The sequence below is a fragment of the Pleurodeles waltl genome, chromosome 11 (assembly GCF_031143425.1).
Source record: "Pleurodeles waltl isolate 20211129_DDA chromosome 11, aPleWal1.hap1.20221129, whole genome shotgun sequence".
NCBI classification, from domain to species: Eukaryota; Metazoa; Chordata; class Amphibia; order Caudata; family Salamandridae; genus Pleurodeles; species Pleurodeles waltl.
The window spans coordinates 11038421-11053470 of record NC_090450.1 but is presented as its reverse complement, the minus strand read 5'-3'; the positions used below and the strand labels follow the sequence as shown (position 1 = coordinate 11053470).

At 48.3% G+C, this 15050-nt stretch overlaps 1 protein-coding gene across 1 annotated transcript in view; it reads left to right on the top strand.

Moving 5' to 3' along the window:
- Positions 1-15050, top strand: part of TPRG1 (tumor protein p63 regulated 1) — a 294564-nt gene that overhangs the window by 121715 nt on the left and 157799 nt on the right. The gene's annotated exons all lie outside the window — the stretch shown is intronic.

Sequence of the window (15050 nt, the reverse complement as noted above, 5' to 3'; positions counted from 1 at the left end):
TGGTGCAAAACTGAGTTGGTGCAGTTTTGCAGCAAAAAGTATAAATCAGGACCTTAGTGCCTTGTCTACTGAACTTAGTGAGACACCAAATGTCCTCCCCATTTGGGCTGTTAATTCCTTTAGACGGGGAGCTCAAGCAACAGGCGTAAGCAGTGATCAGCTTTCATTTGTTACACCTTGTAAAGCTCTCAAATGTAATCATGATAGACCTGCTACAGATATGTGTGAGGTCTTTGGATCTGATGTCACTTCTTATGATGTCACCTCTTATGATGTCACTTCCTGTGAGGCTCATGGGTCCTGATGCTACTTCCTGTAATGTCACGTGCGACGTCACAAGGTGTGATGTGACTTGCACATTGATTTACTTGGTTAGTCCCCCAACTTCACTTTTTAGGACTTGTTCCCTGATATAAGGCAAACTGTACTGTTTTTACTATACGGAAGAAAGTATTGTCCTTGTTAGTACTGAACCTGAAGCTATCAGCCTTCATCCAGTCGCTCTCCTACATCCTCTTCCTCAAGCTTGCCCTGGACATGGCAGATTCTGGGTGGAGAACTGTGGTGTCGCCTTCTTGAGCCCATAAAATAGACCACTCTCCAGGCCGCCTGGTTCTGTTAACCCACTTCCTGCCTCGGGATGAGCCATGGACCAACATCACGTGGGCAGCCTTGGTTCACATGCAGGATCAGTTAATGCGATAATTGCAGGCGGGGTCCAGTTATGCCCTAGACCCCTCCCCCTCCCTGGTCCCCCCACGTGTCCCCACTGTGCCCCATTGGCTACATGCATTTTGCATTGAAAATCCGCCGTTGCAACCACTGTTAAGACTGGGCCTGTAAGTAGGGTGACCAGATTTTGAGGAGCAAAAACTGGGACAGGTCAGACATAAAAGAAGGACTAATGACTTTACACTCACTTTTATATCTGGCATGTCCCTTTTTTTGCGTAGCTTTGTGAATGTGTGTGTGTGTATATATATATATATATATATATATATACACACACACATTTACAAGACTATACATATAAAATTAGATATGGCTTGACCTCCCACCCTGCATCCCCAACCCACCCCCACCCACCTCTCTGTGCCCCCCACTCCGTCTCTCTGCTGGGAGCAGACCGGGAACTGTGTTGCCTGACAGTAACAGATAAAACACTTTAATTATTGCATACTCTGTAGGCGTCTGTTAAAGGAGGGCATACCGTGAACGTATGCTTCTCTAGATAATCTGACCTTTGTCGCAAAAACCGGGACATTTATGTAATAATTAGACCTTTGTCCCGAAAACCGGGACATTTGTCTAAAATTAGGAGAAGCGTGGGGACACCGGGACAGTCCTCTGAAAACCGGGACTGTCCGGGGAAATCCGGGAAGTCTGGTCACCCTACCCGTAAGTGAAACACTTTCAGTTTTTGGATACTGAATTGCCTTTCTCATGTCCACAGAATCATGCCAAATATTGACTTAAGATGTGATAACGCAGACATTTCCTGTCTCTACGTTGATTCTGAATGCAGAGCACGTGCGTGTAAGGTGGGTTGTCCTCTGTATATAATATGTCTATACATGTGATGAGAAGGTTCTGCGCCCTGCCATGGTTGCCTTGGCACCTAGGGGTCTCCTTGCTGGATGCAGATGTCTTCACCGGCCCTGGCCCCGGGTATCTCACCGCGGTCGGTGTAGGCTGCGTCTGCTCGGTGTAGGGCGGCTCCAGGTTACATGTAAAGGCGTCAGCGTCCCTGTGAGCGTTCCCTAAGCTGTCACCTCATCACTCCACCATCCTCTGGGTGGAAAATGAAAGCAGCAGCTTGTCCAGTCCTTTCTCTGGCAATGAACATGATGTGGCTGACAGAAGAGCAGAGGCCGAGGGCCCATGCATCAAACCCCTGAGCAGTGAGAGGGCAGGGACCATCCATCAGGATGCTCTTACACCCTGTGCCCTCTGACCCTTGGCTGCAAGCAGCAGTCAGTCTGTGACAGCAGTGCTGATAGCAGAAGAGCCCCTACTGATGACGCAGGCAGCGCCCAAACGTAATTGATGTCTGTTTTCAGCTGGCCTCGGTGTTATCGAAAAAACCACATTCCTAAGCAATGCCAATTTACGTTCCACTTGATGGGGCACAGGGTGCGGGTGCTCAGGTGGTCCTGGACGTGCACAGCGGCTGCCAGGAGGGGTCTACTCCTGTGCTTTAATGTTTAATAGTGTTAATTCGTGCCTTCTCTGTCGAGCTGTCAGTCACAAACTGGTACAATGTGGCCAGCCAATCGGTGTCAGGCGCTTCCCCGCCAATCACAGTACAGGAAGATATCACTGCGCCATGTTATGACATAGAGGTAATGCGGTCCTGCACTCTTTAAGTGTAGGGACTGCACACTGCGGCCATGATTAGTAGGGTCCTGGGGAGCGGTGCGTTATTTGTGGAACCCAATACAATCCGATATCGAGGCACTGAATTAATCCTGTGTAGCGAGTTGCACACATGACAAGTTGTCTTCTAACAATGGGGCATTACACAATGGCGGCTGTCATTGAATGGGGGTGGCAGGACTGGGGGTGGGGCATAAATAAAAAAAAAGAACACTTACCTGCTCCATCAGGATGCAGGGTTGCGTCTCCTCCTTCCTCATCCTGCGCAGCTTCTTCTGGGCAGCACACAGACGCCCACATTCCCCTAAGCCAACCATGTAGGAAAGTACCATCTTGCCTGGCATGTTACCCCCATTTTTCACTGTATATATGTTGTTTTAGTTGTATGTGTCACTGGGACCCTGGTAACCCAGGGCCCCAGTGCTCATAAGTGTGCCTGAATGTGTTACCTGTGTAGTGACTAACTGTCTCACTGAGGCTCTGCTAATCAGAACCTCAGTGGTTATGCTCTCTCATTTCTTTCCAAATTGTCACTAACAGGCTAGTGACCATTTTTACCAATTTACATTGGCTTACTGGAACACCCTTATAATTCCCTAGTATATGGTACTGAGGTACCCAGGGTATTGGGGTTCCAGGAGATCCCTATGGGCTGCAGCATTTCTTTTGCCACCCATAGGGAGCTCTAACAATTCTTACACAGGCCTGCCACTGCAGCCTGAGTGAAATAACGTCCACGTTATTTCACAGCCATTTTACACTGCACTTAAGTAACTTATAAGTCACCTATATGTCTAACCTTTACCTGGTAAAGGTTAGGTGCAAAGTTACTTAGTGTGAGGGCACCCTGGCACTAGCCAAGGTGCCCCCACATTGTTCAGAGCCAATTCCCTGAACTTTGTGAGTGCGGGGACACCATTACACGCGTGCACTACATATAGGTCACTACCTATATGTAGCCTCACAATGGTAACTCCGAATATGGCCATGTAACATGTCTATGATCATGGAATTGCCCCCTCTATGCCATCCTGGCATAGTTGGCACAATCCCATGATCCCAGTGGTCTGTAGCACAGACCCTGGTACTGCCAAACTGCCCTTCCTGGGGTTTCACTGCAGCTGTGCTGCCAACCCCTCAGACAGGCATCTGCCCTCCTGGGGTCCAGCCAGGCCTGGCCCAGGATGGCAGAACAAAGAACTTCCTCTTTGGAAAATGGTGTGAAGGCAGGGGAGGAGTAGCCTCCCCCAGCCTCTGGAAATGCTTTGTTGGGCACAGATGTGCCCAATTCTGCATAAGCCAGTCTACACCGGTTCAGGGGACCCCTTAGCCCTGCTCTGGCGCGAAACTGGACAAAGGAAAGGGGAGTGACCAATCCCCTGACCTGCACCTCCCCTGGGAGGTGTCCAGAGCTCCTCCAGTGTGCTCCAGACCTCTGCCATCTTGGAAACAGAGGTGCTGCTGGCACACTGGACTGCTCTGAGTGGCCAGTGCCACCAGGTGACGTCAGAGACTCCTTCTGATAGGCTTCTTCAGGTGTTAGTAGCCTATCCTCTCTCCTAGGTAGCCAAACCCTCTTTTCTGGCTATTTAGGGTCTCTGTCTCTGGGGAAACTTTAGATAACGAATGCAAGAGCTCATCCGAGTTCCTCTGCATCTCTCTCTTCACCTTCTGCCAAGGAATCGACTGCTGACCGCGCTGGAAGCCTGCAAACCTGCAACATAGTAGCAAAGACGACTACTGCAACTCTGTAACGCTGATCCTGCCGCCTTCTCGACTGTTTTCCTGCTTGTGCATGCTGTGGGGGTAGTCTGCCTCCTCTCTGCACCAGAAGCTCCAAAGAAATCTCCCGTGGGTCGACGGAATCTTCCCCCTGCAACCGCAGGCACCAAAAAGCTGCATTACCGTTCCCTTGGGTCTCCTCTCAGCATGACGAGCGAGGTCCCTCGAATCCAGCATCTCTGTCCAAGTGACCCCCACATTCCAGTGACTCTTCAGTCCAAGTTTGGTGGAGGTAAGTCCTTGCCTCACCTCGCTGGGCTGCATTGCTGGGAACCACGACTTTTGCAGCTACTCCGGCCCCTGTGCACTTCCGGTGGAAATCCTTTGTGCACAGCCAAGCCTGGGTCCACGGCACTCTAACCTGCATTGCACGACTTTCTAAGTTGGTCTCCGGCGACGTGGGACTCCTTTGTGCGACTTCGGGTGAGCACCGTTTCACGCATCCTCGTAGTGCCTGTTTCTGGCACTTCTCCGGGTGCTACCTGCTGCTGAGAGGGCTCCTTGTCTTGCACGACGTCCCCTCTCTCTCCTGTTCCAATTTGCGACCTCCTGGTCCCTCCAGGGCCACAGCAGCGTCCAAAAACGCTAACCGCACGATTTGCAGCTAGCAAGGCTTGTTGGCGTTCTTTCGGCGGGAAAACACTTCTGCACAACTCTCCACGGCGAGAGGGATCCGTCCACCAAAGGGGAAGTCTCTAGCCCTTTTCGTTCCTGCAGAAACTTCAGCTTCTTCTGTCCAGTAGAAGCTTCTTTGCACCTGCAGCTGGCATTTCCTGGGCATTTGCCCATCTCCGACTTGCTTGTGACTTTTGGACTTGGTCCCCTTGTTCCACAGGTACTCTAGATTGGAAATCCACAGTTGTTGCATTGTTGGTTTGTGTCTTTCCTGCATTATTCCTCTAACACGACTTCTTTGTCCTTAGGGGAACTTTAGTGCACTTTGCACTCACTTTTCAGGGTCTTGGGGAGGGTTATTTTTCTAACTCTCACTATTTTCTAATAGTCCCAGCGACCCTCTACAAGGTCACATAGGTTTGGGGTCCATTCGTGGTTCGCATTCCACTTTTGGAGTATATGGTTTGTGTTGCCCCTATCCCTATGTTTCCCCATTGCATCCTATTGTAACTATACATTGTTTGCACTGTTTTCTAAGACTATACTGCATATTTTTGCTATTGTGTATATATATCTTGTGTATATTTCCTATCCTCTCACTGAGGGTACACTCTAAGATACTTTGGCATATTGTCATAAAAATAAAGTACCTTTATTTTTAGTATAACTGTGTATTGTGTTTTCTTATGATATTGTGCATATGACACTAAGTGGTACTGTAGTAGCTTCACACGTCTCCTAGTTCAGCCTAAGCTGCTCTGCTAAGCTACCATTATCTATCAGCCTAAGCTGCTAGACACCCTATACACTAATAAGGGATAACTGGGCCTGGTGAAAGGTGCAAGTACCCCTTGGTACTCACTACAAGCCAGTCCAGCCTCCTACATTGGTTGTGCAGCGGTGGGATAAGTGCTTTGAGACTACTTACCACTCTTGTCATTGTACTTTTCATAAGAGAAAAATATACAAAACAAGGTCAGTGTATATACACATAGCCAAAAAGTTTTGCATTTCCTCTTTTCACTCTTTTCTAAGTGCTGAAAAGTACTTCTAACTTTCTAAAAAGTTTTAAAAGTTTTTTTCTCTGTCTTTCTAAAAGCTCTGACAAACTTTTTATCTTTTACTATCACTTTAACTCTCTCTAAAAATGTCTGGCACAGGCCAAAATGTTGATCTGTCCAAACTTGCATATGACCACCTTAGCTGGAAAGGAGCAAGGAGTCTCTGTGTAGAGAGAGGTTTGAGTGTAGGGAAGAATCCTTCCTTGGAACTGTTACTTAACATGCTTAGAGAACAGGATAAGGCTAGAAGTGCCCCATCTGTTGAAAAAGTAGCTAATGGTTCTCAATCTGATCCAGGGACTCCCCCAGGAAAAGATTCAGGAAAGAAACTTCCTAGCCTGCCCATTACTAGACAGTCTAGCATAGTTGGTAATGATGATGAGCCACACCATATAAATAGTGTTGTCTCACATCATAGCAAAAGCATTTATTCTCACCATACTGGTAGTGATGTTTCTGTTAGCCAAGCTGTGAGGGTGGCTTCTGTAAGGGACAGGTCTCCTTCTGTCCATTCTCACCATACTTCTGTTTCAAGGCATGTCCCTCCCACCCACCCTGATGACAGATTGTTAGAAAGGGAGCTCAATAGATTGAGAGTGGAACAAACCAGACTGAAGCTCAAGAAGCAACAGCTGGATTTGGATAGACAGACTTTAGAAGTAGAGAAGGAGAGACAGAAACTGGGTTTAGAAACCCATGGTGGCAGCAGCAGTATTCCCCATAGTCATCCTGCAAAAGAGCATGATTCCAGGAATCTGCACAAGATAGTTCCCCCTTATAAGGAGGGGGATGACATTAACAAGTGGTTTGCTGCACTTGAGAGGGCCTGTGTGGTACAGGATGTCCCTCAAAGGCAGTGGGCTGCTATCCTATGGCTATCATTTAGTGGAAAAGGTAGGGATAGGCTCCTTACTGTGAAAGAAAATGATGCTAATAATTTCCAAGTTCTTAAGAATGCACTCCTGGATGGTTATGGCTTAACCACTGAACAATACAGGATAAAGTTCAGAGAGACCAAAAAGGAGTCTTCACAAGACTGGGTTGATTTCATTGACCATTCAGTGAAGGCCTTGGAGGGGTGGTTACATGGCAGTAAAGTTACTGATTATGACAGCCTGTATGACTTGATCCTGAGAGAGCATATTCTTAATAATTGTGTGTCTGATTTGTTGCACCAGTACTTGGTGGACTCTGATCTGACCTCTCCCCAAGAATTGGGAAAGAAGGCAGACAAATGGGTCAGAACAAGGGTGAACAGAAAAGTTCATACAGGGGGTGACAAAGATGGCAACAAAAAGAAGGATGGTAAGTCTTCTGACAAGGGTGGGGACAAATCTAAAAATGAGTCTTCATCAGGCCCACAAAAACACTCTGGTGGGGTGGTGGGCCCAAATCCTCTTTTAATCAGAACAAGGAAAAGAAACCATGGTGCTATTTATGTAAAATAAAAGGCCATTGGACAACAGATCCCAGTTGTCCAAAGAAAGGCACCAAGCCTCCTACCACTACAACCCCTACTGCTACACCTAGTGTCCCTACTAATAGCAGTGGTGGTGGGAGCAAACCTACTAATAGCCAATCCAAGGGAGTAGCTGGGCTCACTATTGGTAACTTAGTTGGGGTTGGCCTTGTTAGGGAGGCCACAGAGGCTGTGTTAGTCTCTGAGGGGGCTATTGATTTAGCCACCTTAGTTGCTTGTCCCCTTAATATGGATAAGTACAAGCAGCTACCCCTAATAAATGGTGTTGAGGTTCAGGCCTACAGGGACACTGGTGCCAGTGTGACTATGGTCATAGAGAAACTGGTCCACCCTGAACAACACCTACTTGGTCACCAGTACCAAGTAACCGATGCTCACAACAACACACTTAGCCACCCCATGGCTGTTGTAAATCTCAACTGGGGGGGGTTACTGGTCCAAAGAAAGTTGTGGTAGCTTCAGATTTACCTGTAGACTGTCTATTAGGGAATGATTTGGAGACATCAGCTTGGTCAGATGTGGAGTTGGAGGCCCATGCAGCAATGCTGGGCATCCCAGGGCATATTTTTGCTTTGACAAGGGCTCAGGCCAAAAAGCAAAAAGGACAGGGAAGCTTGGATCCTGGAACAATGGACCAAGTGCTCCCTAAAGCTAGGGCTAGTAGAAGCAAACCACTTCCTACTATCCCTCCCTCTACAGTGGATTCTACTTCTGAGGAAGAAGAATTCCCTCCCTGTGCAGAACCTACACCAGAGGAGCTGGAAGCAGACACTGCTGAGCTTTTGGGTGAAGGGGGGCCTGCCAGAGAGGAGCGGAGTGTGGCACAGCAAACCTGTCCCACATTAGAGGGTCTCAGACAGCAAGCTGTCAAACAGGCTAATGGGGATGTCAGTGACTCTCACAGAGTTTACTGGGAGGACAACCTCTTGTACACTGAGCATAGGGATCCTAAACCTGGAGCAGCCAGGAGATTAGTGATTCCTCAGGAGTACAGAACGTTCCTCCTAACACTGGCACATGACATTCCCCTAGCTGGGCATCTAGGACAAATGAAAACTTGGGACAGGCTTGTTCCCCTGTTTCATTGGCCTAGAATGTCTGAGGACACAAAGGAATTTTGTAAGTCCTGTGAAACCTGTCAAGCCAGTGGCAAGACAGGTGACACCCCAAAGGCACCCCTTATTCCACTGCCTGTGGTTGGGGTTCCCTTTGAAAGGGTAGGGGTTGACATAGTTGGCCCCCTTGACCCTCCTACTGCTTCAGGCAATAGATTTATCTTGGTGGTAGTGGACCATGCCACAAGATATCCTGAAGCTATTCCTTTAAGGACCACTACAGCTCCTGCAGAGGCAAAGGCCCTCCTGGGAATATTTTCCAGGGTGGGCTTCCCAAAGGAAGTAGTATCAGACAGGGGAAGCAATTTCATGTCTGCATACTTAAAGGCCATGTGGAAGGAGTGTGGTGTAACTTACAAGTTCACAACACCCTATCATCCACAAACAAATGGACTGGTGGAGAGATTTAATAAAACTCTCAAAGGCATGATTATGGGTCTCCCTGAAAAACTCTGCAGGAGATGGGATATCCTTCTACCATGCCTCCTTTTTGCCTACAGGGAGGTACCCCAGAAAGGAGTGGGCTTCAGCCCCTTTGAACGTCTTTTTGGACACCCTGTTAGGGGTCCACTCACACTTGTAAAGGAGGGTTGGGAACAACCTTTAAAAGCTCCTAAGCAGGATATTGTGGATTATGTACTTGGCCTCAGATCAAGGATGGCTGAGTACATGAAAAAGGCCAGTAAAAACCTTCAGGCCAGCCAAGAGCTCCAGAAGCAATGGCATGATCAGAAGGCTGTTTTGGTTCAGTACCAACCAGGGCAGAAAGTGTGGGTCTTGGAGCCTGTGGCCCCAAGAGCACTCCAAGATAAATGGAGTGGACCCCACACAATTGTTGAAAAGAAGGGAGAAGTCACCTATTTAGTTGACTTAGGCACTGCAAGGAGTCCCCTTAGGGTGCTCCATGTCAACCGCCTGAAACCCTACTATGATAGGGCTGATCTCACCCTGCTCATGGCAACTGATGAGGGACAGGAAGAAGACAGTGATCCTCTACCTGATCTCTTCTCTTCCACAGAACAAGATGCTCTTGTGGAAGGTGTAGTTTTGGCTGATTGTCTTACTGCTGAGCAGAAAGATAATTGCATAAATCTCCTAGATCAATTCTCTGAACTCTTCTCTACTGTGCCAGGTACCACTTCTTGGTGTGAGCACACTATAGATACTGGAGACAGTTTACCTGTCAAAAGTAAGATCTATAGGCAGCCTGACCTTGTCCGGGACTGCATAAAGCAAGAGGTCCAGAAAATGTTAGAACTAGGAGTGGTTGAGCACTCTGACAGTCCATGGGCTTCTCCTGTGGTACTAGTACCAAAACCCCATTCCAAAGATGGAAAGAAGGAAATGCGGTTTTGTGTAGACTATAGAGGTCTCAACTTGGTAACCAAAACTGATGCTCACCCTATACCCAGGGCAGATGAGCTCATAGATACACTGGCATCTGCCAAGTATCTAAGCACTTTTGATTTGACTGCAGGGTATTGGCAGATCAAATTGTCAGAAGATGCTAAACCTAAGACTGCATTTTCGACCATTGGAGGACATTACCAGTTTACTGTAATGCCTTTTGGTTTGAAAAATGCACCTGCCACTTTTCAGAGGTTGGTGAACACAGTCCTGCAAGGGCTGGAAGCTTTCAGTGCAGCATATCTGGACGATATAGCTGTCTTTAGCTCCAGCTGGGATGATCACCTGGTCCACCTATGGAAAGTTTTGGAGGCCCTGCAAAAGGCAGGCCTCACTATCAAGGCTTCAAAGTGCCAGATAGGGCAGGGTAAGGTGGTTTATCTGGGACACCTTGTTGGTGGGGAACAGATTGCACCACTTCAGGGGAAAATCCAAACAATTATTGATTGGGTTCCCCCTACCACTCAGACTCAGGTGAGAGCCTTCCTAGGCCTCACTGGGTATTACAGGAGGTTCATTAAGAACTATGGCTCCATTGCAGCCCCTCTTAATGACCTCACATCCAAGAAAATGCCTAAAAAGGTATTATGGACAGCAAACTGTCAGAAAGCTTTTGAGGAGCTGAAGCAGGCCATGTGCTCTGCACCTGTCCTGAAAAGCCCTTGTTACTCTAAAAAATTCTATGTCCAAACTGATGCATCTGAATTAGGAGTAGGGGCAGTCCTATCACAACTTAATTCTGAGGGCCAGGATCAACCTGTTGCTTTTATTAGTAGGAGGTTGACCCCTAGAGAAAAGCGTTGGTCTGCCATTGAGAGGGAGGCCTTTGCTGTGGTCTGGGCTCTGAAGAAGTTGAGGCCATACCTGTTTGGCACTCACTTCATTGTTCAGACAGACCACAAACCTCTACTTTGGCTAAAACAAATGAAAGGTGAAAATCCTAAATTGTTGAGGTGGTCCATATCCCTACAGGGAATGGACTATACAGTGGAACATAGACCTGGGAGTAGCCACTCCAATGCAGATGGACTCTCCAGATATTTCCAGTTAAACAATGAAGACTCATCAGGTCATGGCTAGTCTTATTGTCCTTCGTTTGGGGGGGGGGTTGTGTAGGAAAGTACCATCTTGCCTGGCATGTTACCCCCATTTTTCACTGTATATATGTTGTTTTAGTTGTATGTGTCACTGGGACCCTGGTAACCCAGAGCCCCAGTGCTCATAAGTGTGCCTGAATGTGTTACCTGTGTAGTGACTAACTGTCTCACTGAGGCTCTGCTAATCAGAACCTCAGTGGTTATGCTCTCTCATTTCTTTCCAAATTGTCACTAACAGGCTAGTGACCATTTTTACCAATTTACATTGGCTTACTGGAACACCCTTATAATTCCCTAGTATATGGTACTGAGGTACCCAGGGTATTGGGGTTCCAGGAGATCCCTATGGGCTGCAGCATTTCTTTTGCCACCCATAGGGAGCTCTAACAATTCTTACACAGGCCTGCCACTGCAGCCTGAGTGAAATAACGTCCACGTTATTTCACAGCCATTTTACACTGCACTTAAGTAACTTATAAGTCACCTATATGTCTAACCTTTACCTGGTAAAGGTTAGGTGCAAAGTTACTTAGTGTGAGGGCACCCTGGCACTAGCCAAGGTGCCCCCACATTGTTCAGAGCCAATTCCCTGAACTTTGTGAGTGCGGGGACACCATTACACGCGTGCACTACATATAGGTCACTACCTATATGTAGCCTCACAATGGTAACTCCGAATATGGCCATGTAACATGTCTATGATCATGGAATTGCCCCCTCTATGCCATCCTGGCATAGTTGGCACAATCCCATGATCCCAGTGGTCTGTAGCACAGACCCTGGTACTGCCAAACTGCCCTTCCTGGGGTTTCACTGCAGCTGCTGCTGCTGCCAACCCCTCAGACAGGCATCTGCCCTCCTGGGGTCCAGCCAGGCCTGGCCCAGGATGGCAGAACAAAGAACTTCCTCTGAGAGAGGGTGTTACACCCTCTCCCTTTGGAAAATGGTGTGAAGGCAGGGGAGGAGTAGCCTCCCCCAGCCTCTGGAAATGCTTTGTTGGGCACAGATGTGCCCAATTCTGCATAAGCCAGTCTACACCGGTTCAGGGGACCCCTTAGCCCTGCTCTGGCGTGAAACTGGACAAAGGAAAGGGGAGTGACCACTCCCCTGACCTGCACCTCCCCTGGGAGGTGTCCAGGGCTCCTCCAGTGTGCTCCAGACCTCTGCCATCTTGGAAACAGAGGTGCTGCTGGCACACTGGACTGCTCTGAGTGGCCAGTGCCACCAGGTGACGTCAGAGACTCCTTCTGATAGGCTCCTTCAGGTGTTAGTAGCCTATCCTCTCTCCTAGGTAGCCAAACCCTCTTTTCTGGCTATTTAGGGTCTCTGTCTCTGGGGAAACTTTAGATAACGAATGCAAGAGCTCATCCGAGTTCCTCTGCATCTCTCTCTTCACCTTCTGCCAAGGAATCGACTGCTGACCGCGCTGGAAGCCTGCAAACCTGCAACATAGTAGCAAAGACGACTACTGCAACTCTGTAACGCTGATCCTGCCGCCTTCTCGACTGTTTTCCTGCTTGTGCATGCTGTGGGGGTAGTCTGCCTCCTCTCTGCACCAGAAGCTCCGAAGAAATCTCCCGTGGGTCGACGGAATCTTCCCCCTGCAACCGCAGGCACCAAAAAGCTGCATTACCGTTCCCTTGGGTCTCCTCTCAGCACGACGAGCGAGGTCCCTCGAATCCAGCGACTCTGTCCAAGTGACCCCCACAGTCCAGTGACTCTACAGTCCAAGTTTGGTGGAGGTAAGTCCTTGCCTCACCTCGCTGGGCTGCATTGCTGGGAACCGCGACTTTTGCAGCTACTCCGGCCCCTGTGCACTTCCGGCGGAAATCCTTTGTGCACAGCCAAGCCTGGGTCCACGGCACTCTAACCTGCATTGCACGACTTTCTAAGTTGGTCTCCGGCGACGTGGGACTCCTTTGTGCGACTTCGGGTGAGCACCATTTCAAGCATCCTCGTAGTGCCTGTTTCTGGCACTTCTCCGGGTGCTACCTGCTGCTGAGAGGGCTCCTTGTCTTGCTCGACGTCCCCTCTCTCTCCTGGTCCAATTTGCGACCTCCTGGTCCCTCAAGGGCCACAGCAGCGTCCAAAAACGCTAACCGCACGATTTGCAGCTAGCAAGGCTTGTTGGCGTTCTTTCGGCGGGAAAACACTTCTGCACGACTCTCCACGGCGAGAGGGATCCGTCCACCAAAGGGGAAGTCTCTAGCCCTTTTCGTTCCTGCAGAAACCTCAGCTTCTTCTGTCCAGTAGAAGCTTCTTTGTACCTGCAGCTGGCATTTCCTGGGCATTTGCCCATCTCCGACTTGCTTGTGACTTTTGGACTTGGTCCCCTTGTTCCACAGGTACCCTAGATTGGAAATCCACAGTTGTTGCATTGTTGGTTTGTGTCTTTCCTGCATTATTCCTCTAACACGACTTCTTTGTCCTTAGGGGAACTTTAGTGCACTTTGCACTCACTTTTCAGGGTCTTGGGGAGGGTTATTTTTCTAACTCTCACTATTTTCTAATAGTCCCAGCGACCCTCTACAAGGTCACATAAGTTTGGGGTCCATTCGTGGTTCGCATTCCACTTTTGGAGTATATGGTTTGTGTTGCCCCTATCCCTATGTTTCCCCATTGCACCCTATTGTAACTATACATTGTTTGCACTGTTTTCTAAGACTATACTGCATATTTTTGCTATTGTGTATATATATCTTGTGTATATTTCCTATCCTCTCACTGAGGGTACACTCTAAGATACTTTGGCAAATTGTCATAAAAATAAAGTACCTTTATTTTTAGTATAACTGTGTATTGTGTTTTCTTATGATATTGTGCATATGACACTAAGTGGTACTGTAGTAGCTTCACACGTCTCCTAGTTCAGCCTAAGCTGCTCTGCTAAGCTACCATTATCTATCAGCCTAAGCTGCTAGACACCCTATACACTAATAAGGGATAACTGGGCCTGGTGCAAGGTGCAAGTACCCCTTGGTACTCACTACAAGCCAGTCCAGCCTCCTACAAACCATGAGGCTGCTCTCACCAGTATGACAGCAGCGTTGTGGTTGGTGTGAGCGGCCTGGTTCAACGCTCCCACAGGGAGTGAGACCAGTGCACGTTCTCCTCCCGGCAGTGCAATACAGCTGGGTGGAGAAATACTAAGTGCGCATGTCTGTTTGGCCGGCCCAACGCGGACGTCCAAACAGACATACGCAATTATGGTGCACATACCACTCCTCCGGCCTGCCCGCCCTAACCTGGCTCCAGATGAAAAATAAAATGATAATAACAGTGCGTTTTTATCATTTAATTTTTTATTTTTCATTTTCCTGAAAGCAGTGGGGTGCTGCTCCTCCACATTAGCAGAGGTCCCACCACTGGCAAAACGTGCAGATTTTGGTGCCTTCCCTATCAAAATCCTCCCACCCGGGTATTTACCAACCATTTTCACCCGGTAAATGTCATCAAGTTTGACATGCTGAAGTTTCACACTGGAAATTCTACGGATTTGGGTTTCCTCTTTAAACTCTGCACCCCTTATAATTTCTTTCCAGCATAGACCTGCATGTGCACAGCCACCGCAAACTTACAAGGCACCAAGGGTCAGATTTCCTAATAGCCTAAAGGAAAACGGGATGCATTACAAAAAGAAAAAAAAGAAACGTTTTCTTTATATTTTTTAAGTGTAGACAGTGGTTTGGGGGACCACTGACTACTCTTAATAAATGTTTGCACCCCCATTCGCAAAGGGAAAGGGGTCCCTTGGGGACCCATTCCCATTTGTGAATGGCTTACCACCAACGTGAAGTTGGTGGTAACTGCAAATGTTTTGCGACTGCATTCTCTGTCGCAAAACTTTCCTCACCAAGGCAGCCATGAAGGCAGTGATCCATGACTTGTCCAGTTTGCTGCTGTACCTTAATCAGACAGTCCCCACACTACTCCCAAAGGCTGCCATACTTTGAACGGAGCAAACAATGGCCTGCTTGCATTGCTACAATACCTTAAATCAGACGGTACCAACACTTCTTGGCAGGGATGCTTTACCTGTAATGCAACAGTGTGGGCACTTCCCAACAGAGCTCCCCTAATGTGAATCGGACAGAACAAGTACTACTCAGCAGAGCAG